The sequence below is a fragment of the Oryctolagus cuniculus genome, chromosome 9 (assembly GCF_051225735.1).
Source record: "Oryctolagus cuniculus isolate XC-2025 breed Fujian yellow rabbit chromosome 9, ASM5122573v1, whole genome shotgun sequence".
In the NCBI taxonomy this organism is placed as follows: Eukaryota; Metazoa; Chordata; class Mammalia; order Lagomorpha; family Leporidae; genus Oryctolagus; species Oryctolagus cuniculus.
The window spans coordinates 24,483,896-24,509,314 of record NC_142875.1 but is presented as its reverse complement, the minus strand read 5'-3'; the positions used below and the strand labels follow the sequence as shown (position 1 = coordinate 24,509,314).

The 25,419-nt window shown below is 39.0% G+C and overlaps 1 protein-coding gene across 10 annotated transcripts in view; it reads left to right on the top strand.

The window, feature by feature from the left end:
- LOC149124528 (uncharacterized) overlaps positions 1 to 25,419 on the top strand; it is a 332,973-nt gene that overhangs the window by 19,666 nt on the left and 287,888 nt on the right. Inside the window, exon 3 of one of the 10 annotated variants that reach the window (XR_016212793.1) lies at positions 229 to 436. The exons of the other annotated variants lie outside the window; for them this stretch is intronic. The gene's annotated coding sequence lies outside the window, so the exon portion shown is untranslated. Of the gene's footprint in view, positions 1 to 228; positions 437 to 25,419 lie in introns of those variants that run through there. 10 annotated transcript variants of the gene reach the window in all.

Genomic DNA, 25,419 nt, shown 5'->3' with positions numbered 1-25,419 from the left:
AGAATTTATCGTGTTTCTCATTTGTTTATTTTTTCCTTAGATTTTCTGTCTATAAGCTGCTCTGATTTAGGATCGGTTTAATTTAAAAGGATATTGTTAAATGTTGAGGTGAATCTTTGTTTATAATTCTTTGTGTATATATATTTAATCTCATATTTAAAATAGTTTAATATATATGTTCTGTTCATGAATATAATTTTTTTTAATTTATTTGACAGTTATAGACAGAGACAGAGAGAATGGTCTTCCTTCCATTGGTTCACCCCCCAAATGGCCACTACGCCGACCTGACCTGAAGCCAGGTACCCCCTCCTGGTCTCGCATGTGGGTGCAGGGGCCCAAGCACTTAGGCCATCCTCCACTGTACTCCTGGGCCACAGCAAAGAGCTGCACTAGAAGAGGAGCAACTGGGACTAGAACCCGGTGCCCATATGGTTTGCCAGCGCCGCAGGTGGAGGATTAACTAAGTGAGCCACGGTGCCGGCCCCTCATGATTTTAATTTACACAATAAGTTATGACATGAAGACACTAATATTCTCAGAGATGATGGCTTGATATCAGCCATTTAAGTTATAGGAATTAATTAAAGGATTATAAAATACTCAGAACCATGATCTACTCTGTGGAGGATTTTACCTGATATTTAAGATTATATGATACCTCTCAAGAGTTTAAACTTTAAGAAAATGTATTATGTTTTTAGGGAAGTCTATAAGGCAGGATATTATCAAATATTGTATCCAAGTATATAAAGAATATGCTGTTGAGCTCATTTTTCCAAATTCCTTTGATTAAGTAAGATAGGACATTATTTCATTAATAATGTGAATCAGAATACACTTACATTTTCACATTTTTTGTTATTTTAGCTTAGGTAGGGATATTTAACATTATCCAGCAGATTAATACCACTCACCTGAATGTTTAGTCAGTAGAATTGTTGAGAAATCTTTCGTAAATTGGATAACTTCAGGAGTATCTCACAGATTTTCTCTATGCCGATTAGGCACTTGAGGAATTTTTTATGTATCTAGAATTCTTTTAGCATGTGGCAATTGGACTTTGTAAACTGTTTTCTAAATCACTTCTCATGTTCTCTTTTTTAAATGAAAACTATCACTATCTTCATCCAAAACTATGAGCGTAAGTATCATAATGTGTGTAGAAGATAGTTCTTAAAATTTATTTTTACATTCTAAATCCTCTTCTCAATCATGACTTACATTATTCTGTTTTTGTCTTCCCATTGTTTTTAATGGGAATACCTACATTTCATGTTGCATCTCCTTTATTAGTTAATTTATTGTGAAACTATCCATTAGTGTGTTAAATAACTATAATGTCTAAATTTTTCTCAAATACTTAAATGTTTTATATAAATATGCAGTTATTGTTACAAGTGCTCTATAATAGTTCTATTCCAATGACCAAAGTCATAGATGGAAGTGAGAAATCTGGAAGAAAAACGACTTCTTCAAGTTCTTTAACTGAGATTTGAACAAGATTTCAGGGCTGCTAGCCATGAACATTTTATTGGATTGAAGCTTTCATTCAAAACTTCCCTCAGAATCCATAATAAATAAGTTACAACATATATGTACACTTAAAACATACAGACATGCTAAGACATATGTATTCCTACATTTGTATATTCATGTAAAAATGAAAATTATGTGTTCTTAGATGTTTCTATTACAATGTATTGATACTGATGAAATAGAATAGAAAAAAAAATGGGACTGACACTGCAGCTCTGCTGCTTGTGACACTGGCATCTTATTCCAGGGTACCAAATAGAATTCTGGCTGGCCTGTTTGAGATCCAGCCTCCTGCTCTTGCCCCTGGGATGGCAGCAGAAGATGGCCCAGTTGCTTGGGCTCCTACCTCAGTGGGAGACCAGGATGGAGTTCCTGGTTCCTGGTTTTGACCTGGGCTAACCTTGTCTATTGCAGCCATTTGGGGGTGTGAACCAAAAATGGAATGTCTGTCTCTATCTTTCCCTCTCTCTCATTGTGCTTTTCAAACAAATAAACGCTAAAGAGTTAATGTAACATGGGTATTCTGAAAAACTTTGTGCACAGATTTTCAGATGTTTCACACCAAAAATTAACTTTAATGTCTTGACTTTTTAAAGTACCCATACTTAAAAATATTGCAATTAAAAAATATTTATTTATGTGATAGTTACAGATGAGAGGGAGAGACAGAGAAAGGTCTTCCATCTGCTGGCTCATTCCCCAAATGGTCCCAATGGCTGGAGCTGTGCTGATCCGAAGCAAGGAGCCAGGAGCTTCTTCTTGGTCTCCCATTTGGGTGCGGGAACCCAAGCACTAGGGCCATCTTCCACTGCTATCCCAGGTGCATTAGCAGACAGCTGGATTGGAAGTGAAGCAGCTGGGATTGCAAGTGGCACCTATATGCTGTGCTGGCACGTAGGCAGTGGTTGTACATGCTGTGCCACAATGCCGGCTCCAATTATCTCACACCAATTAGTGAAGTTAAAACTGCTTAAAGTTCATATGATATTAAATTTAAGATTCTTTGAATGTTCTTCTATATTTCAAAAGCATTTAGAAGTTTGAAACCTTCTCATTTTCTTCATAAACATCTATAATGCCTAGTTCAATTTGGTCTATTTTGTTATAGAGAGAAACCACTGTGTGTGTGTGTGTGTGTGTGTGTGTGTGTCTGTGTCTGTGTGTGTGTTGTGTGATGGGGCATTGGAGTCGGGAGGGGGAGGATGAATTTGGATTGGTTTTGGTTTTTATTTTGTCTGATCCTGTTTTGTTATTCTGTGGAACCAACATAAATCACCTGTCATTAGAATACTAGTGTTAGTGATTAAGCCAGAGAATGAGAAAATTTAGTAAGGTTAGGAAGCTGCAACTCTAGTAAGAATGGAAGCTAAGAATAAATGTGGGAGGTGATCACAAGCGACTTTCTCTCACTGTAACTCTACCTCTCAAATAAATAAATAAAATCTTAAAAGTAAAAGGATCAGATGCCTGTTTTTAAATTTAAGAACTTGTTTTTGAGGTGTCTCTATGGTTAAAGGTTCAAGCTGACATATCAACGAGTACATGGTAAATTCCTGACCCATGCATTTTACTGGCCAGGATTCCTTAGAGAAGTTTGCAATTGGGTTTTCCAGTCTTCTACTAGTGCCTCAAGGTGGAGTGACTCTCACTATCACTCTTCTACCAATTTCTTTCTATCTGGTATCTCTAAGTCTAGCCTATCCATATCACAGAGATAAAGCAATGATTGAGACAAGCTCAATCCTAGTCTTCTAATTGATAATTGTGTTTTAGTGTTTTTTTTTAATATTAAATAGGTATTTCATGCACAACAAGGAAATTAAGGGATCACTAAAAAACTGAGAATGCTGAATCCATAATAGTTTTAGAATGTTTTTTGTGGTGAGTGTATCCTGTGGTATTCTGAAAGGGTCCCAGGGTTTGCTTCTCCAGGAGCCAAGAATATGTTTTTTTGGTAAATGGAAGCTTATTATGATCTTACTGCTTTTCTTCCTCACAAGTGTATTATATACCTATATAAATACATATATGTATGCAAGCATATATAGACTCAAAGTGCAAAAGAACAAGAAAACAATGATGCAGGGAAGAAACTCAAATTTGTTTGACATTACTCCTCACTTACTTAGACATGGATATATGAAACTTCAGGAAAACCAATTATTGAGCACTTATAAGAAGGTGATAAAATAAAATCAAATTATATCATATAAGAGCCTTAGCAGTTAGATTTACACTTTTATACTTAAATGCTCAGCAGGGACATAACTCTTTTTTTTCTCTCTGAAAATATTTCTCTATAAATTAACTGAACATCCAACAGAGTTACTGATCCTCCTCTTCATGGTTTCATTAGAAGTACATGACTTATGCAGAAAAACCAGAATCTCACTGCAATGCACAAGGAATGTCATTTACAGAAAAATATAAAGGAATGCATTATATATTTCATAGTTACTAGTATATGAATAAATGCAAAGAGTTTTATAATTGAGTCCTCAGGCCCAAGGATTTTCTCATTAGGTAAGTTACTATTTAAAATATTTGATATTTAATGGTTTTTAATGAATTTTTAAACTAATAAGATATAAGAGCTTACTGTACTTATAATAATGAAAGCAAATATCCCAATACTCAGTGGCTTATCATAGTTAACATTTATTAACTATTTTCATGACTGGACTACTTGGCATGTTAGTTATGCTCTCATTTAAGCTAACTTGTATGTGTGCCATTTTTTGTGTGTTGGACAAACAGATCCCTGATTTTGGCTGAGATCTCATGTTTTTAAGTCAGCTAGCTGACAGGCTGATCTAGGGTTGCTTTGGCTAGGGTAGTTTGGCTTTCTACCAAGTGATGTTTTAACCACTAGTGGGCTAACACAAGCTTGTTCACATGGCAGATTACAAGAGTACAAAAGTGCTTAAGGAATCTTGAGGCCTGTGCTCAAAACTGCCAAGTTGCTTTTCACTGGAGAAACTGAATCTATAGCAGACAATGACCAGAGTGTATATAAAAATAACTCTGATCTATAGTCTGCAGTAATCAGTCCAGGAAGCAAACACATCACCTGCAGTCATCAGTCCAGAAGGTCCAACAACTGCCTCTAGTGAATTAGCCTCAAAATCAATGACACCAACTTGAGAAAGCTATCTATGCACCCCAGGCTAATAATATAAGGTGCCCCACAGTCAAGGAAAACCTGAAATCTACTCTTCCCTGCCTCTCCTGCTTTTCCCAACTCTGATAAAGCTTTCCCACTTCTGCCAAAATGCAAGTGATGGCTGCCTCCCCTGCTATAGATCTGAATAATCTTATTCTCATGTGAGCAGTTTTCATTGATTTCCACACAACAATGTTCTCCTGGATAAAGGAATTAATAAGGCCAGTCATATTTAAGCAATGGGAGTAGAGGGTGAATTCCTCATGAGAGAGAAATTCAGTGTTGCAAGAGAAGAAATAGATGCATGGAATCAGTGCACCACACCTACCTCTGTGGATAAAGATCTTTCAAAGTACTATTTTAAAAAATGTATGTTCAGTTTCAATTATTTGGGAGGAAGAGAGAGATGGGAGAGGTCCCATCCTCTGATCCAGTCTCCAAATGTCTGCAATGACTGAAGCTGGACCAGAACCAACACTGGGAACTGAGAGCTTAGTCTAGGTCTTCTACACAGATGGCACGGACTCAACCACTTTAGCTACCACCTGCTGCTCTCAGAGTTCACATAATTAGGCAGCTGGAATCAGGGGCAAAAGGTGGGGATTAAACTTAGGTACTCTGATCTGGAATCTCAGTGTCTTAACCAGAATCTTTATTAAAATTCTTAAAATTTTAGGGTATACAAATTTCACGTATTTCCTGTATAGAGATTCAGGAACATAGTGATACTTTCCACCCTACCCTTCCTCCTGTCCGTGCTCCTATCCTTCTTCCTCTTTCGTATTCTTATTCCTACTTTTTACAAAGATCTATTTTCAGTTTATTTTGTACCCATGAGATTAACCCTACATTAAGAGGTAATATGAAGGAGAAAAACACTGTTCCTCAACAGTAGAGACAGGGCTTTTAAAAATCATCACATCTCAAAGATTAACAACTGCCCTGTATATACAATTTTTTAAAAAGATTTATTTGAAAGGTGGAGTTAGAGTCAGAGGCAGAGAGCAAGCAAATGAGAGCATGTGAGCTTCCATCTGCTGGTTCACTCCCCAGATGGCCACAATGGCTGGAGCTGCGCCTATCCAAAGGTAGGAGCCAGGAGCTTCTTCTGGGTCTCCCATACAGTTGCAGGGGTCTAAGGAATTAGGCCATCTTCAACTGCTTCCCCAGGCCATAGCAAAGAGCTGGATTGGAAGCGGAGCAGCTGAAACTCAAACCAGTGCCCATATGGGTTACCAGAACTGCAGGTAGTGGCTTTGCCTGCTATGCCACAGCACCAGCTCTCTATATACAATTTGAACTATATCTACCAATGAAGACAAAGATAAGCATCACTGACTATTAGCATGCAAATTTAACAACTAATTTCTAATTAATAACTCAGGAAATTGTGTAGTAATGCCCCTCTCCTTTTCCTAATAGTGCCCTTCATATATTTTTAATAACTTTGAGAAAATGATTCTGTACAAAGTACATTCTCACTGGGTACCCTTAAAGCACTGAAGAGTATGTGTTAAAAAGTTATTCCAGGATATTGGTAGGTATTACTCAGGAGACTTTGCTACTATCAAACTTCATTTTATGTACTTCTAAACTATTCCCTAATAGGCTGCCCTTTCTGTTTGTAACACAGCTTTTCATGCCACTGAACTGACAGCCTCTTATAATGAACTTTCATTCTAAGCTTTGAGAAAATGAACTAAAACCTTCACTGAGCAATTTTCTTACAGGGTGACATATAGCACTTACTGCCAGAAATAGGGAGATGATTTTTCTGACTGACTTGAAAAGCTATGAGAAAGAAAATATCTGAAGAAACAGCACATCTGCACAAATTCTTCTTTAATTTTGTATGTACAGTGAAAATTCAATAAAATGACTGTGAACCTTTCAAACTTCCGTGGCTCAGTGGAGATGTTAGTCCATTTCTCTCTGGAAAGCTAAGATGCTATTTGCCCAAACTCATGAGCAAACGGCTCATACGATTTCTGATAATTTGGTTGGAATAATAATTAACAAAAAATTTTACTTGTAACGTATTCTCTGGTGGAGGATCAGAAAAGAAATCTTCAAACAGAAGCTAAATGGTTATAGAAATTAAGTATACATTTCAATAATCAGACAAGAATAAGTTTGTGTTATACACTGAAAACATGTTTAATATGAATAAAGAGCAGTTACCTCAATCATATCACTTTATAAGGTAAAATTTCCTATGACTTGTGAAAATTTAATATTAATAGTTAATATGAATTTTAAAATATTTATGTCAAGTGCAATATGTCCTTTTAAGAAAAATGGAGCACAGCATCATCCACTTAATGATAGAGAAATCTCTGAGAAATGTGTAGTTACAGTGCTTTCTTTCAACATCATAGAGTGTACTTATATACATAAGCTAAGATAGCTAGAGGGACATTAGCAGTACACTGTGGCTCCCAAACATGTATGTGGTCCACCAATGACTGAAACATCAGTATTTATCTCATTAGATGTATATAAAATTGTAAATGCAAAAATCCTCAATAAAATTCTTGCCAATAGAATGCAACAACACATCAGAAAGATCATCCACCAAGACCAAGTGGGATTTATCCCTGGCATGCAGGGATGGTAAAATGTGTGCAAAACAATCAATGTGATACACCACATTAACAGTCTGCAGAAGAAAAACCATATGATTATCTCAATAGATGCAGAGAAAGCATTTGATAAAACACAACACCCTTTCATGATGAAAACTCTAAGCAAACTGGGTATGGAAGGAACATTCCTCAATACAATCAAAGCAATCTATGAAAAACCCATGACCAACATCCTATTGAATGGGGAAAAGTTGGAAGCACTTCCACTGAGATCTGGTACCAGGCAGGGATGCGCACTCTCACCACTGCTATTCAATATAGTTCTGGAAGTTCTAGCCAGAGCTATTAGGCAAGAAAAAGAAATTAAAGGGATACAAATTGGGAAGGAAGAACTCAAACTATCCCTCTTTGCAGAAAGTATGATTCTTTCTTTAGGGGATCCAAAGAACTCTACTAAGAGACTATTGGTTATTAACCCTTTATCTGTTGCATAGTTTGCAAATATTTTTTCCCATTCTGTTGGTTGTCTCTTCACTCTCCTGACTGTTTCTTTTGCAGTACAGAAACTTCTCAATTTGATGCAATCCCAATAGTTGATTTTGGCTTTGACTGTCTGTGCCTCCCGGGTCTTTTACTCCTCATGTAGGATCTCTGTCCTTAATGTGCTGTACACTGAGGCTTAATGCTATAACGAGTACTCAAACAGTATATTTCACTTTGTGTTTCTATGGGGGTGCAAACGATTGAAATCTTTACTTAATGTACACTAAACTGATCTTCTGTAAAAAAAAAAAAAAAAAGAAATTATCAATTCCCAACTTGACTCTCACTGGGATTAAACATGACAATAGGTCTGATCTGATTTCATCATGATTTAAAAAAAAATCATCTATTATTTTTCACTTTATGTTTCTGTGTGGGAACAAGCTGTTGAAATCCTTACTTAAGGTATACTAAGCTGATCTTCTGTATATTAAGATAATCGAAAATGAATCTTGATGTGAATGGAAGGGGAGAGGGAGTGGGAAAGGGGAGGGTTGTGGGTGGGAGGGACGGTAGGGGGGGGAAGCCATTGTAACCCATGAGTCGTACTTTGGAAATTTATATTCATTAAATAAAAGATTAAAAAAAAAAGAGACTATTGGAACTCATAGAAGAGTTTAGCAAAGTAGCAGGATATAAAATCAATGCACAAAAATCATCAGCCTTTGTATACACAGGCAATGCCACGGCTGAGGAAGAACTTCTAAGATCAATCCCATTCACAATAGCTACAAAAGCAATCAAATACCTTGGAATAAACTTAACCAAGGGCGTTAAGGATCTCTACGATGAAAATTACAAAACCTTAAAGAAATAGAAGAGGATACCAACAAATGGAAAAATCTTCCATGCTCATGGATTGGAAAAATCAATATCATCAAAATGTCCATTCTCCCAAAATCAATTTATAGATTCAATTCAATACCAATCAAAATACCGAAGACATTCTTCTCAGACCTGGAAAAAATGATGCTGAAAAATAAAAAGTATTTTTATTGCTTTAAGGGACTGTCCTTGGTATGGTAGACAGTTTCCAATGAAAACTGAATTTTTCAGCATAGTTGGGATACTCTCATTTGATAACAGTGTTTGGGAATTATAGGAGTTTACATTAAGTTCAAATAGCTAAAAGATTTCTGACGATTTGGAAAAGAAAAAATTTGGGGATTAAATTTTCCATCAACTATGATTTCTATTTTTTAATTAAAAGACTCCTCCTTTATTCCAAGAGGCACATGCTTCAATTGTGTGACACTTGAATCCCTTTATCCTAAGAATGTAGACTATAAGGCTGTGTAGGCCTTTTTCAGTCTTCTCTAACTTGCTCAAGAATGAGGGAAAGTAAAAAAGTTGCATGCTATAAAATTAGTTCTGTGAAAATACCACATTTTTCAGTATTCCAGATTTATGTAAAGCTGATTTCGGTCTAGTTCCCAGTAGCCTTTCTGCAATATGAATGTTAAAGTAAATTCTAATGTTATTGGAGCCCTCATCTAAAAGTGGAGTGGATCCCGGCATTGGGAGTAAATCACTACCAAATCCAAATGCCATGGGGTGCTTTTTCTTGGGAAATTTCTTAATCTGTTTTTCTTATTGGTGAAGTGATTACAATCAACTTTGTATAGGCCACTGTGTGTCTTGATAATGGCATAGATGAAAACTCCTGGTACCATATAAGTCCTGAGTAAAAGTACTTCTTGGGAATCAGTTGTAGAAGCCCTGGGAAGTAATTTGGTGGACAGCCAAAGCAGCAGGACAGCTTAATGATGGACAATATTCCCAGAGAACTTGTAGCATTGACAGTGTTTGCTCTTAGCAATATCATTTCCTCTTAGCAACTTTGTAGTTCTCTTTGCCTTCAAAACTTTCCCCTTGTATTGTTACAGATCTATACTCAAATGCCAGCTCCTTAGAGAAGCACCAACATCACTTTTAGTAGCCTTAGCTGCTTTATCTTTATCTGATAAAACATTGAATTTTGTGTTTGTGCTTAGGAGAATGTAGCAGTAGAGCTACCTGCTCCTGGACTTTTGTTTATTCTTTTGTTTGAGGGTCTTTATTACTGATTCAATCTATGCCTTGATTATTGGTCTGTTTAGGTTTTCTATGTCTTCATGAATGCATTTTGGTTATTGTATGTGTCGAAAAATCTTTTAGATTGTCCATTTTGTTGGCATGTAGCTATTTGTTTTAATTCCCGATAATCCTTTTATTTCTGTGGTATCCTTTGTTATTTCTCCTTTTTCATCTCTGATTTTATTAATTTGAATCTTCTTTCACTGTTTTTGTTAGTTGGTTCAATGGTATATGAATTTATTTTTTTCAAAAAACAAGCTCTTCATTTCACTGTAGTTTTTTTTTCTATTTTTTTGGTTCTCTAATGCTAATTATTTCTTTCCTCCTCCTAATTTTGCATTTGATTTGTTGTTTTTCTAGGTCCTTGAAATGTATGGATAGCTCATTTATTTCATGCCTTTCTAATTTCTTGCTGTAGATATCAATTCCTGTAAAATTTTGTTTCTTAACACTGATTTCATTTTATCCTATCATTTGATATATTGTCATATTCATTCATTTGCTAGATATTTGATTTTCCATTTTGACTACTTTATGATTCACTATTCATTTCACATTGTGTTCATGCCTGATGAATTTTTGTTTTCTGGAGATTCTTGAGTTTTAATTTCCAGATTTTTTCATTGTGCTCAGAAAAGAGACATGATATGAGTTCTATGCACTGATAAAAAGAATTTATATTTTGTATATCTGGGATGAAATGTTCTGTAGATATCAGTGAGGGTCATTTGATCCATAGTGTAGATTAGCTCTCTTATTTCTTTGTTGATTTTCTGTCTGGTCAATCTATCCATTGAGGGAAAAGTGGGATGTTGAAGTCTCCCATTACTACTGTATTGGAGTCTGTCTCCCTTTAGATCCATTAACATCTGTTTTAAATAGACAGATGCCCTAAAATTGGGTGCTTATGCATTTATTATCATCACAATTTCCTGTTTAATTGATCCCTTAATCATTACATAGTTTCCTCCTTTGTCTCTTTTAACTGTTTTTGTGTTAGTCTATTTTGTCTGATATTAGGATTATTACACCTGCATGTTTTTGCTTTTCATCATCATGAGGTACCTTATCCTTTCACTTTCAGTCTTTGTATCTTTGTAGTTAAGGTGTATTTCTCGTGGGCAGCAAGTAGATGGGTCTTGTTTTTAATTCATTCTGCCAATCTGTATCTTTTAATTGGGGAATTTAAGCAATTTATATTGAAGGTTACTATTGATAAGTGATGACTTAGCCCTGTGATTTTTCCATAAATATTCCCATTGTTTGCTTTGGATTTCTTTTTTACTTTTCTTGGGAGATATTCTGCCTCCACATTCTTTTTTTCTTTCTTTTTTCTTTTTTTATTTTTTGACAGGCAGAGTGGACAGTGAGTGAGAGAGAGAGAGAGAGAAAGGTCTTCCTTTGCCATTGGTTCACTCTCCAATGGCCGCCGCGGCCAGTGCGATGCGGCCGGCGTACTGCGCTGATTCGATGGCAGGAGCCAAGTACTTCTCCTGGTCTCCCATGGGGTGCAGGCCCAAGTACTTGGGCCATCCTCCACTGCACTCCCTGGCCACAGCAGAGAGCTGGCCTGGAAGAGTGGCAACTGGGACAGAATCTGGCGCCCCGACTGGGACTAGAACCTGGTGTGCTGGTGCCGCAAGGTGAAGGATTAGCCTAGTGAGCCACGGCGCCGGCCACATTCCTCATAATGATGACTGTGTTTCCATGTTTCTCTGTGTCACACATCCTTAAGCATTATTTGTAACCCTGGATAAATAGTGGCAAATTCTTTGTTTCTGTTTGTTATGGCACGGCTTTATTTCACTTTCATTCATAAGTGAGAGCTTTATAGGGTACAGTATTCTGGGTTGATAATTTTTTTTTTTACCAGAAACCTTTTACTTAAGGTATACAGACTTCATAAATTTAATAAATATGACTTTAGGAATATAGTGATTCTTCCTACAGTACCTATCCTCCCACCCACACTCTCATACTTCTTCCTCATCCCTCTCCTATTCCCATTCTTATTTTTTTACTAATATCTTTTCTCTTAAGACTTAGACTTTGTTTCCATTCTCTCCTAGCCCTGCCCTTCCCTTTTTCTTTTTCTATCTCTGTCTCTCTTCATCTTTCTTCCTCCTCCTCTTCTTCCTCCTCTTCTCCCTCCTCTTCTCCCTCCCCTTCTCCCTCTCCCTCCCCTTCTCCTTCTCTCTCCCCTTCTCCTTCTCTCTTCCTTGTCCTCCTTCTCCTCCTTCTCCCTCTCCTTCTGCTCCTCCCTCTCCTCCCCCTCCCCCTTCCTCTTCCCATCCTCCTCCTTGTCCCCCTCGCCCCCCCTTTCCTTTTTAAGAGTTACAGGGAAAGAGAGAGGTATTCCATCTGCTGATATACTCCCAAATTGGCCACAACAGCCAGGGCTGAGCCCAGCCAAAGCTAGGATTTTGGAACTTTATCCAGTTCTGCCACATAAGTGCAAAGCCCAAGCACTTGGCCCATCTCCCACTACTTCTTAGGCACATTATCACGGAGACTAATAAGAAATGAAACAGCTAAGACTGGAACTCTTTCCCACATAGGATCTCAGCACTGCAGACAGCAGCTTAACCCACTAAACTAAAACACTGGCCCCTGTCTGTAGAATTTTTGTTGAGAAATCAGCTGTGAGTATAATTGGAAATCCTCTGAAAGTAATCTGGCATTTATTTTGTGCATATTTTAGATTTTTTTATGTTTTACTGCTGATAGTTTGACTAAAGTATGTCATGGTGAAGATCTTTTCTGGTCGTGTCTATTAGTTTTATATCCCTCATGTACTTAGACATCCCTTTCTTTCCTCAAGTAGGAAAGTTTTCTTTATTTCACTAACTAGGCTTCTAATCCATTCTCTGTTTCCACACCTTCAGGAACTCCTAATACCCATATGTTGGGTCATTGATAGTATTCCATAAATCTGGAAAATGCTTTTGATTTTTCTAATTTCTTTTTCTGTGTTTTGGTCTCACTTGAGATATTTCCAAAGGTTTGTCTTCTAATTTAGATGTTCTTTCTTCTGCTTCACCAAGTCTGTTGTTAAGGCTTTCTACTGCATTTTTATATGACATATTGAATTACTCCTAATATTTCAGTTTGATTTCTCTTTAAAATCTCTCCTTTGTGTCTTGTATGGGTGTCTTTAACTCATGAATTTGCTTCTTATTGCTTCTGCATAATCCTATGATAATTTTTTAAAGTTCCTTTTCAGGCATTTCATCAATCTCTTCATCTTCACATTCTAATACTGAAGTGATGTGGTTTTTTGGGGGAGTCATATTGTCTTCCTTTTTATTGTTTTTTTTGAATTTATGAATTTACTTTTAGGCATTTGTGGAAATGCCTGTTTTTTTCTGTGATGGCTTTTATCTTGAATTATGCCTGTGTGGCTTAGTGGAGTATATGCCTTTTTTTTTTTTCTAGATATACCACCGTTTATTTATCTGCCACTCACTGAAGGAGATCAAGGGTACTTTCTTTTTTTTTTTAACTTTTATTTAAGGAATATAAATTTCCAAAGTACAGCTTATGGATTACAATGGCTTCCCTCCCCCCCATAACTTCCCTCCCAGCCGCAACCCTCCCCTTTCCCGCTCCCTCTCCCCTTCCATTCACATCAAGAATCATTTTCAATTCTCTTTATATACAGAATATCAGTTTAACATATATTAAGTAAAGATTTCAACAGTTTGCACCCACATAGAAATACAAAGTGAACAATACTGTTTGAGTACTAGTTATAGCATTAAATCACAATGTACACACATTAAGGACAGAGATCCTACATGAGGAGTAAGTGCACAGTATATGCTTTTTTATTTAATACCCAAAGGTGTGTGCTAACTGGGGCCAGGAAGCTGTGGCCCATGCTCCGTGGTGGGGTGAGTATGCAGGGTGACACTCAGATTCAGTGTGGTAGATCTCCTCTATTGTCAGCAAGTGAGAGGGTATGATCACGTCTGTTGGCATAATCACATGCTCACCTCACCTCTTCCACAGTGAGAAATGCCTGACATCAGCCCACAGTGGGTGCGTCTTTCACCTGTATTGCTGCATGAATCACACAAAGGATCTGTTCAGTCCTCAATGTGAGCTACAATCCCCCTGCAGTGACTCGCCAGAGGCAATCTGAGAGCTCTGATCTTCTGTTGCCAGAAACAGTGATTACCCAGAGACCCAGTTATGCCCTTTGCCCTATGGTGCAATCACCCAATTCCCACAGTCACAGCATGCAAAGTTCCTACAGTCATGGGTGGATCCACTCTGCCTCCCTACCTTGTCCAATTCACATAGCAGGGATGTTCCCAGAGTCAGCTGCCTGTGGGTGTCTACTTTGTCAGTTTGAGCCTCATAACCTGTGATATGTTGAGAGGTTGGGGTCACTTTACAGTCCGACGTGGGTGTCCAGTTTCTGTCAACTCTCCCAGCCAGACTCAAAGTGTCGCTCCCCCTCTTCGCGGAAGAACGACACTAAACCCTGCCTAGGCTTCATATCCGAGTCACAGCACCATTATGTCGCTCCCCGTCTTCGTGGAGGAACGACACAGGACCCTGCGCTGTTCTTCTGTCTGCTCGGCCCTCCCCGGGTTTGCTGCTGGTCCTTCCTGGGTTGGCTGCTGGTCCTTCCCGGGTTGGCTACCATCCCTTCCACCTCCGTGGAAGGGCGGTTTCCCCTGCCACATTCCCCACTTCCGTGGGGGAGCGGCACACCGCCGGCCGGCTCTCTCGGGGGCTGCACAGGTGTTCCTTCAGATAGATGTTCCCCTTAGATGTTCCTGGTGCATGCCATCTCTCTCCTCCTTTATAGTCCTCCTCCGCCAATCCTAACTCGGCTGCCCACACGCTGTGTACGCTGCTCTCCTCCAATCAGGAGCAGGTCCTGCAGCTTGTCAAGTTGGTGAGAGGCAGCTGGGTAGAAGCTGTTGCCTCCTCTCCCAGCACCATATTGTGGGAGAGCAGATGCATAGAATAAGTCTTAATTCCAGTAACTCAGTCCAGTCCGGTTGCTCCCCACAGATCCCCCTTTCTTTTTATTTTTTTGGCGTTGATATGCGCCTGTCTTCGGTGTCCCGCGGCACACACTCTGCTCTGCTTGCTAGAGTTGCCCACAGGTGCTTACAAGTCCTATCAATCAGGCAAACCGAATCCGGGTCCTCTCTTCGCCATGTTGTGAGGAGGTTTTTAGGCGCTGATGCGTGCCTGTGTTCGGTGCCCTGCGGCGCATGCTCTGCTCTGCCTGCAGGTGCTTACAAGTCCTAGCAATCAGGCAAACCAAATCCAAGCCTTCTCATTGCCGTATTGTGGGGAGACTTATTGGTGTTGATTCGTGCCTATCTTCGGTGACCTGCGGCTCATACTCTGGTCGAGCCACCTGCTGGTGCTTACCGCCTTACTAATCAGGCAGACCGAATCCAAGCCTTCTCATTGCTGTGTTGTGGGGAGGCCTTTCTCTATTTCTCTATCTCCGGGCATTCCTATTTCTCCTATTTTACTTCTATCTACCAGCATTCCTATTTCTCTCATTTTACTTCTAAAACTTCTGTTTCTCTTATCCCTGCGGCTTCCCGGCACCCGCCCCGAGGCTGATTCTCGGCGCCTCGCGGCAGCTTCACAGCTCTGTGCGGCTTCCCGGCGCCTCGCCCCGCCGGCGGGTTCCCGGCTCTGCGCGCACGCTCCGCGGTCTCCACGCACTTCGCGCCCGCACCACGGCCTCACGCCAGCCCCGCGTTCCCTATCTATTCACGCCCCGTGCTCTCTCTGCACGCGGCGGCTTCCGCGAATGTTTCCGCCACCACCGGCATTCAGTCCAAGTTCCCCGGACTAACCTGGCGAATTCCAACCTGGCGGCCCACGTCTCTGACTCTGGTTCCAGATTTTCGCCTTTTGCTCCCCGGGCTGACTTGAAGAATTCCAAGCTGGCTTAAGTCTTCGCCTTGGCCTGCACTCACGGCTTCATCCTCCCTAACATTTTTCTCTACCCGGTATGTTTCCCTAAATTTTCTTCCAACAATATTCCTCCCTCATTTCTCCTGGCCTCTCCCCACAGTCCGTATCCAAGTCTAAGTTTCTTATAGGTTTCACTTTCACTTTCAACCTGCAGTCCGTATCTGAGTCTAAGTTTCTTCTTGCTTTCACTTTAAATCCTAACTTCTTTCCCACAGTCCATATCCAAGTCTATGCCTAGGCTTTCAATAGCTTCTTCTGGCACCTTTTTCGTCCGGCTTTTCCCTAGGCTGTTTGCTAGTCTCTCTCTCTGGTATTTTCCCATTTCTTCCCTCCTAAGTTTCCTATCCGAGTCACGGCACCATTATGTCGCTCCCCCTCTTCATGGAGGAACGACACTAAACCCTGCCTAGGCTTCATATCCGAGTCATGGCACCATTATGTCGCTCCCCGTCTTCGTGGAGGAACAACACAGGACCCTGCGCTGTTCTTCTGTCTGCTCGGCCCTCCCCGGGTTGGCTGCTGGTCCTTCCCGGGTTGGCTGCTGGTCCTCCCCGGGTTGGCTGCTGGTCCTTCCCGGGTTGGCTACCATCCCTTCCACCTCCGTGGAAGGGCGGTTCCCCCTGCCACATTCCCCACTTCCGTGGGGGAGCAGCACACCGCCGGCTGGCTCTCTCGGGGGCTGCACAGGTGTTCCTTCAGATAGATGTTCCCCTTAGATGTTCCTGGTGCATGCCGTCTCTCTCCACCTTTATAGTCCTCCTCCGCCAATCCTAACTCGGCTGCCCACACGCCGAGTACGCTGCTCTCCTCCAATCAGGAGCAGGTCCTGCAGCTTGTCAAGTTGGTGAGAGGCAGCTGGGTAGAAACTGTTGCCTCCTCTCCCAGCGCCATATTGTGGGAGAGCAGATGCATAGAATAAGTCTTAATTCCAGTAACTCAGTCCAGTCCGGGTTGCTCCCCACATAAAGTAACAGATTTTTTTCCTTTGATGAAATCCCCTGAGCACATGTATGCACAAGAGCTGCTGCAATCTGATTGTGTCAAAATGTCAAAATGTTGCCTTCTCCAGGCAGTTGCTGGGATGCCCCATGCTAGGGGATGGGGAGAAAGAAATGTGCTTTTCTTTTACTCGGTTAAGTGGGTACCCTGCCTCTCTTTAGGATTCCAGGCCAGACTCAAAACAATGTGGTTTGCATGGCTCACCCTCTGGCAGTATCACCAGTGGCACTGGCTGCTGTGGTATGCTCTCAACTCATTCTCCAAAGCTGGCATACCCTGCAACCTTTGGCTCTGGGGGTCATGTCTGTGTCTGCACTTGTTGCATGTTTGTACCTTCTGCAATGCTTTTTGGCATCCCTTTTCCTTCTGTAGCATTTCCACTGCAACTCTCCCCTGAGAATGCACTTTCTCCACTTTATTCTGCTATTTCCCCATCATCTAAAGCAGTGTATCTTTTCCCTATTTAGTCATCTTGGAATCTCCAATCTCAATTGCTTCTTTAAATGAGAACAATTGTACATATCTTCACTCCTTAAGAGGCTGAAAATGCTTTTATAATTTCAAACACAGTGACTTTTACTGGGAATAGCCATTCAAAACAAACTGGATGATTAATGAAAGAATGAACAAATATGCATGTTTTAAGTAGAAAAACAGTGTTATCTCATAATGTAGCACCTGTTTAAATTCAATTTCTATAACTTTTTATCCTTTTGATTTTGGACAAGTTATGTTAATTTCCTCTTCCTTAGCTTGTTTATACAAATGGGCTGAAATATTATTTGAAAGAATTTTTCTGAAGATTAAATAAAATGTATACTCAGTAGATGTGCAATAAAGGTTGGTTCATTAGTCCCTCTAGGCACAAAACCCACTGTCACAGATTACCACCTCTCCCCTCTCTTCCTGACTGCAATGGAAATATACATTCTGTCTATGCCCTCTTTGGGGACTGTATAGCTTTCTCAGCACTTTCCTTTCCAAGTATGATTGGAGGCCCAGGAGTTGTTTTAAGACTTCAACCATCACATGTCTTTTAAGCCAAGCTTATTTCTTTTTGACAGCACATGTTTCTAAGAATCCAGAATGATTCTTATTTATTTTATAGCAGTCAGCTTTATGTACCAGTAATCACTCCCATATTTGTTTTGAAGATATGGTTCCCAGAATAGTTATATATTTGCTTTATAACTATTATACTTCTCTGAATCAGTGGTTTTCATGCATTTTTTGTGTAAGGACAGTTTTTCTTCTTCAAAATATTTGGAAAGTTAGCCTTTGGTTTATTTGGGTTATATCTATGTTTATCATTGCAACTGAAACATAAATATAAGCCATCAAAATATTAATGTATTTTATGTTAATGGAAATAACATTTGCATAAAATATAGCCATATTTCCAAAAAGTAGGAAGAAGTTTTATTTTGTGTGTTCTTGCTTAAAATAAATTAAGAAAAATTAGTTTCACAGAAATAGTGATGGATGCACTTTTAGATAATTGAGAATATTATTTGTCGGTACTACACTAGTATTGAACAAGTAGTGTTCTGAAATTCTTTTGCAATGTGAAACTTAGTGATATAAAGAAACTGAATTCTATCATTTTAAAATCCATTAATTTATCTTGTGCTTTAAATTTATGATTTACTTATATGTGATTCTTTAGCATATTTTGGTTCCTTGGAAAGTATGACTACACTCAATTAAGTAGTTCTTTTCAATACTGGCCCATGTTATTACACAATATCCAAAAATTACTTCATTGTTACTACTGATACCATCATAAAAATTAGGTTTTTAATTTAATTTTTTTAAATTTATATAATTGGAACAAATTTTATGTATTTTATACACATAATTTTAAGAACATAATGACACTTCCCACCCCATCCTCCTTCCTTCCCTCCCAACCTTTCTCCTACTTCCTTTGTTATTTTTTTCTTTTAGTTTTGGGGATAATATACTTTTTTTCTTTGAGAACAAGTTTTGTCATTAACTGAAGAAGCACCTAAGGAAACAAGTAATAGAATTGTGCACTTAGGCTTATCTAAAACTTATGAGACCTAAGAATATCCTCTGCTTAATATAATAAAGTAAATCTTTGAGAATGAGTTTTAATGTTACGCTCATAATACAACTCTTTGAGGATAAAGGATCTGCATGGAAAGTTAGTGCCCAGTGACTCCTATTGCTAATTTAAAAATTAACACTCTTTTTTTTTATTTTTTTATTTTTTATTTTTTTTAATTTATTTGACAGGTAGAGTTTTTTTTTTTTTAATATAAGGAATTTTTTTTTTAACTTTTATTTAATGAATATACGTTTCCAAAGTACGAATAATGGATTACTATGGCTTCCCCCCCATACCGTCCCTCCCACCCACAACCCTCCCCTTTCCCACTCCCTCTCCCCTTCCATTCACATCAAGATTCATTTTCGATTATCTTAATATACAGAAGATCAGCTTAGTATACATTAAGTAAGGATTTCAACAGTTTGCTCCCACACAGAAACATAAAGTGAAAAATAATAGATGATTTTTTTTTAATGATGATGAAATCAGATCAGACCTATTGTCATGTTTAATCCCAGTGAGAGTCAAGTTGGGAGTTGATAGTTTCTTTTCTTTTCTTTTCTTTCTTTTTTTTTTTTTTTTTTTTTTTTTTACAGAGGATCAGTTTAGTATGCATTAAGTAAAGATTTCAACAGTTTGCACCCCCATAGAAACACAAAGTGAAATATATTATTTGAGTACTTGTTATAGCATTAAATCTCAATGCACAGCACATTAAGGACAGAGATCCTACATGAGGAGTAAGTGCACAGTGACTCCTGTTGTTGACTTTACCAATTGACACTCCTGTCTATGGCATCAGTAATCTCCCTATGCTCCAGTCATGAGTTTCCAAGGCTATGGAAGCCCTCTGAGTTCTCCGACTCTTATCTTGTTTAGACAAGGTCATGGTCAAAGTGGAGGTTCTCTCCTCCCTTCAGAGAAAGGTACCTCCTTCTTTGAAGACCTGTTCTTTCCACTGAGATCTCACTCACAGAGATCTTTTGCCAGAGTGTCTTGGCTTTCCATGCCTGAAATACTCTCATGGGCTTTTCAGCCAGATCTGAATGCCTTTAGGGCTGACTCTGAGGCCAGAGTGCCATTCAGGACATCTGCCATTCTATGAGTCTGCTGAGTATCTCACTTCCCATGTTGGATCACTCTCCCCTTTATTTATTCTATCGGTTAGTGTTAGCAGGTACTAGACTTGCTTATGTGCTCCCTTTGACTCTTAGTCCTTTCATTATGATCAATTGTGAACTGAAATTGATCACTTGGACTAGTGAGATGGCATTGGTACATGCCACCTTGATGGGATTAAATTGGAGTCCCCTGGTATGTTTCTAACTCTACCATTTGGGGCAAGTCAGCTTGAGCATGTCCCAAATTATATATCTCTTCCCTCTCTTATTCCTACTCTTATGTTTAACAGGGATCACATTTCAGTTAAATTTCAACACTTAAGAATAACTGTGTATTAATTACAGAATTAAACCAGTCATATTAAGTAGAACAGACAAAAAAACTACTAAGAGGGATAATGTATTAAGTTGTTCATTAACAGTCAGGGCTATGCTGATCAAGTCACCGTTTCCCATAGTGTCCATTCCACTTCAACAGGTTTCCTTTTTGGTGTTCAGTCAATTGTCACCGATCAGGGAGAACATATGGTATTTGTCCCTTTGGAACTGGCTTATTTCACTCAGCATGATGTGTTCCAGATTCCTCCATTTTGTTGCAAATGACTGGATTTCGTTGTTTCTTACTGCGGTATAGTATTCTAAAGAGTACATATCCCATAATTTCTTTATCCAGTCTACCGTTGATGGGCATTTAGGTCGGTTCCAGGTCTTAGCTATTGTGAATTGAGCTGCAATAAACATTAGGGTGCAGACCACTTTTTTGTTTGCCAATTTAAATTCCTTTGGGTAAATTCCAAGGAGTGGGATGGCTGGGTCGAACGGTAGGGTTATCTTCAGGTTTCTGAGGAATCTCCAGACTGACTTCCATAGTGGCTTGACCAGTTTGCATTCCCACCAACAGTGGGTTAGTGTCCCTTTTTCCCCACATCCTCGCCAGCATCTGTTGTTGGTAGATTTCTGAATGTGAGCCATTCTAACCGGGGTGAGGTGGAACCTCATTGTGGTTTTGATTTGCATTTCTCTGATTGCTAATGACCTTGAACATTTTTTCATGTGCCTGTTGGCCATTTGGATTTCCTCTTTTGAAAAATGTCTATTGAGGTCCTTGGCCCATCTCTTAATCGGGTTGTTGGTTTTGTTTTTGTGGAGTTTCTTGATCTCTTTGTAGATTCTGGTTATTAACCCTTTATCTGTTGCATAGTTTGCAAATATTTTTTCCCATATGATTCTCTCAATAGATGCCGAGAAAGCATTTGATAAAATACAACACCCGTTCATGATGAAAACTCTAAGCAAACTGGGTTTGGAAGGAACATTCCTCAATACAATCAAAGCAATCTATGAAAAACCCACAGCCAACATCCTATTGAATGGGGAAAAGTTGGAAGCATTTCCACTGAGATCTGGGACCAGACAGGGATGTCCACTCTCACCACTGCTATTCAATATAGTTCTGGAGGTTCTAGCCAGAGCTATTAGGCAAGAAAAAGAAATTAAAGGGATACAAATTGGGAAGGAAGAACTCAAACTATCCCTCTTTGCAGATGACATGATTCTTTATTTAGGGGACCCAAAGAACTCTACCAAGAGACTATTGGAACTCATAGAAGAGTTTGGCAAAGTAGCAGGGTATAAAATCAATGCACAAAAATCAACAGCCTTTGTATACACAGACAATGCCATGGCTGAGGAAGAACTTCTAAGATCAATCCCATTCACAATAGCTACAAAAACAATCAAATACCTTGGAATAAACTTAACCAAGGACGTTAAAGATCTCTACGATGAAAATTACAAAACCTTAAAGAAAGAAATAGAAGAGGATACCAAGAAATGGAAAAATCTTCCATGCTCATGGATTGGAAGAATCAATATCATCAAAATGTCCATTCTCCCAAAAGCAATTTATAGATTCAATGCAATACCAATCAAGATACCGAAGACCTTCTTCTCAGATCTGGAAAAATTGGTGCTGAAATTTATATGGAGGCACAAGAGACCTCGAATAGCTAAAGCAATCTTGTACAACAAAAACAAAGCTGGAGGCATCACAATACCAGATTTCAGGACATACTACAGGGCAGTTGTAATCAAAACAGCATGGTACTGGTACAGAAACAGATGGATAGACCAATGGAACAGAATTGAAATACCAGAAATCAACCCAAACATCTACAGCCAACTTATATTTGATCAAGGATCTAAAACTAATTCCTTGAGCAAGGACAGTCTATTCAATAAATGGTGCTGGGAAAATTGGATTTCCACGTGCAGAATCATGAAGCAAGACCCCTACCTTACACCCTACACAAAAATCCACTCAACATGGATTAAAGACCTAAATCTACGACCTGACACCATCAAGTTACTAGAGAACATTGGAGAAACCCTTGAAGATATTGGCACAGGCAAAGAGTTTCTGGAAAAGACCCGGGAGGCACAGGCAGTCAAAGCCAAAATTAACTATTGGGATTGCATCAAAAATTAACACTCTTATGTATAACATCAGTGATCACCCAAGGTTCTTGACATGAGCTGTCTAGGCAATGGAAGCCTTTTGAATGCACAAACTCCTTCAGTATTTAGAGTAGGCCCTAAACAAAGTAGAAGTTCTCTCCTCCCTTCAGATAAAAGTACATCCTTCTTTAATGACCTCTTCTTTCTCTTGGGGTCTCACCCACTGAAGTCATTCATGTAAGACACTTTTTGCCACATTGTCTTGGCCTTCCATGCCTGAAATGCTCTTGTGGGCTTTTCATCCATACAAGGATATCTTAGGGGCTGATTCTGAGGTCAGAGTGCTACTTACAGCTGTTGTCTTTCTATGAGGCTGCTGTATGGACTACTTCCCATGTTGGAGCATTCACTTCTTTTTAATACTGTGTATTATTGCCAAACACTTAATCATTTTTGCGTGATCACTTTAACACTTAATCTAATCTATATGATCACTTTGATGCTTAATCTTATCCCTATGCTCATTTTAACACTTAAAATGCTTTTTTCCCTACCTTGTTTATGGTGATTTGGCATCCCAAGACAAGTTTTAAAACTGTATCCTTAGAAGTAAGTCAGTAGGAATATATACAGAAGTACAGTTATAAACTTCATGCATTTCATAGTTACAGCTTTAGGAACATGGTGATACTTCCCACCATGCATACCTTCTCACCCACATTTCTACCCCCTTCCTCCTACCTCTCGTATTCCAACTCTTATTTTTTATTAATATATATTTTCAATTAACTATACAAATATGATTAACTGTCAAATAAAGAGTTCAATAAATAGTATGAAAAAAACCCTCTTCCTCAACAGTCAAGACAAGGGCTGTTCAAAGTCATTGCTTCTCAAAGTGTCAATTTCAGTTCCACAGATTGCTTTTTAGGTGCTTTATTACTTGTCACAGATCAGGGAGAACATATAGTATTTGTCCCTTTGGGATTGGCTTATTTTACTAAGTATGATGTTTTCCAGTTTCATCCATTTTGTTGCAAATGACCGGATTTCATTTTTTTTTTTTTACTGCTGTGTCATATTCCATGGAGTAAATATCCAATAATTTCTTTATTAGGTCTCCAGGTGACAGAAATTTGGGTTGATTCCATGTCTTAGCTATTGTGAATCGAGCTGCATTAAATGTGGGGGTACAAATAACTCTATCATTTGCTGCTTTTTTCCCTTGAGTAAATTCCCAGAAGTGGGATGGCTGGGTCATGTGATAGGTCTATATTCAGATTTCTGAGGAATCTCAAAATTGTCTTCCACAGTGACTTTACCAGTTTACATTCCCACCAACAATGGATTAGGGTACCTTTTCCTCCACATCCTCACCAGCATTTGTTGTTTGTTGATTTCTGTGTGAAAGCCATTCTAACTGGGGTGAGGTGAAATCTCATTGTGGTTTTGATTTGCATTTCCCTGAAGGCCAGTTATCCTGAGCATTTTTTCATGTGTTTGTTGGCAATTTGTATTCCTCTTTTGAAAAATGTCTGTTTAAGTCTTTTGCTCATTTATTCACTGGGTGGTTTGTTTTGTTGTTGTTTCTTTATCTCTTTATATATTCTGGTAATTAATCTTTTATCAGTTGTATAGCTTGCAATACATTCTCCTTGCTGTTGGTTGCCTCCTTTCTGAATGTTTCTTTTGCAGTTTAGAAGCTTCTCAATTTGATTAATCCCATTTTCAGTTTAGGATTTGATTGCCTGTGCCTCTGGGGTTTTTTTTCCAAGAACTCTTTATGCCAATGGCTTGCAGGGTTTCCCCAATGATCTCTAGTAATTTGATGGTATTAGGTCATAGATTTAGGTCTTTGATCCATTTTCAGTGGATTTTGTGTAAGGTGTAAAGTAGGAGTCTTGCTTCATATTCTGGATCTGGAGTTCCAGTTTTCCCAGCACCATCTGTTGAGGAGATTGTGCTTGATCGAGGGGTTGATTTTAGCTCCTTTGTCAAAGATAAGTTGATTGTAGATGCTTGTGTTGATTTCTGCTGTTTTTATTCTGTTATATTGGTCTGTCCATCTATTTTTGTACTAGTACTATGTTTTAATTATAATTGTCTTGTGGTATTGTGACAATGCCTCTGGTTTTGTTTTTGTTGTATAAGATTGCTTTAGCTATTTGGGGTTTCCTGTGTTTCCATAAGAATTTAGTATCTGGGGCTGGTGCTGTGGCACAGCGGGTTAAAGACCTGCAGTGCTGTCATCCCATATGAGCTCCGGTTTGTGTCCCAGCTGCTCTACTTCTGATCCAGCTCTCTGCTATGGCCTGGGAAAGCAGTAGAAGATGGCCCAAGTTGTTGGGCCCCTGCACCCATCTGGGAGACCCAGAAAAAGCTTCTGGCTCCTGGCTTTGGATCAGCTCAGCTCTGGCCAATGTGGTCATTTGGGGGAGTGAACGAGTGGATGGAAGACCTCTCTCTCTCTGGCGCTACTTCTCTCTGTTAACTCTTTCAAATAAATAATTGTTTTAAAAAATTTAGCCTCATTTTTTTCTAGATCTTAGAAGAATGCCCTTGGTATTTTGATTGGTATCATATTGACTCTGTAAATTCCTTTGGTAGTATGGACATTTTGTTGATATTGATTATTCCAATCTATGAACATGGAAGATTTTTCCATTTTTTTGTATCCTATTTCTTTTTTCTTTGATGTTTTGTAATTCTCATATAGACCTTTGAAATCATTGGTTAAATTTATTGCAAGGTTTTGGTTTTTTGGTAGCTATTGTGAATGGGGTTCATCTTAGAAGTTCTTTCTCAGCTGTGGCATTGTCTGTGTATACCAAGGCTGTTGATTTTTTGTGTGTTGAGTTTATATCCTGCTACTTTACCAAACTCTTCTATGCATTCCAATAGTCT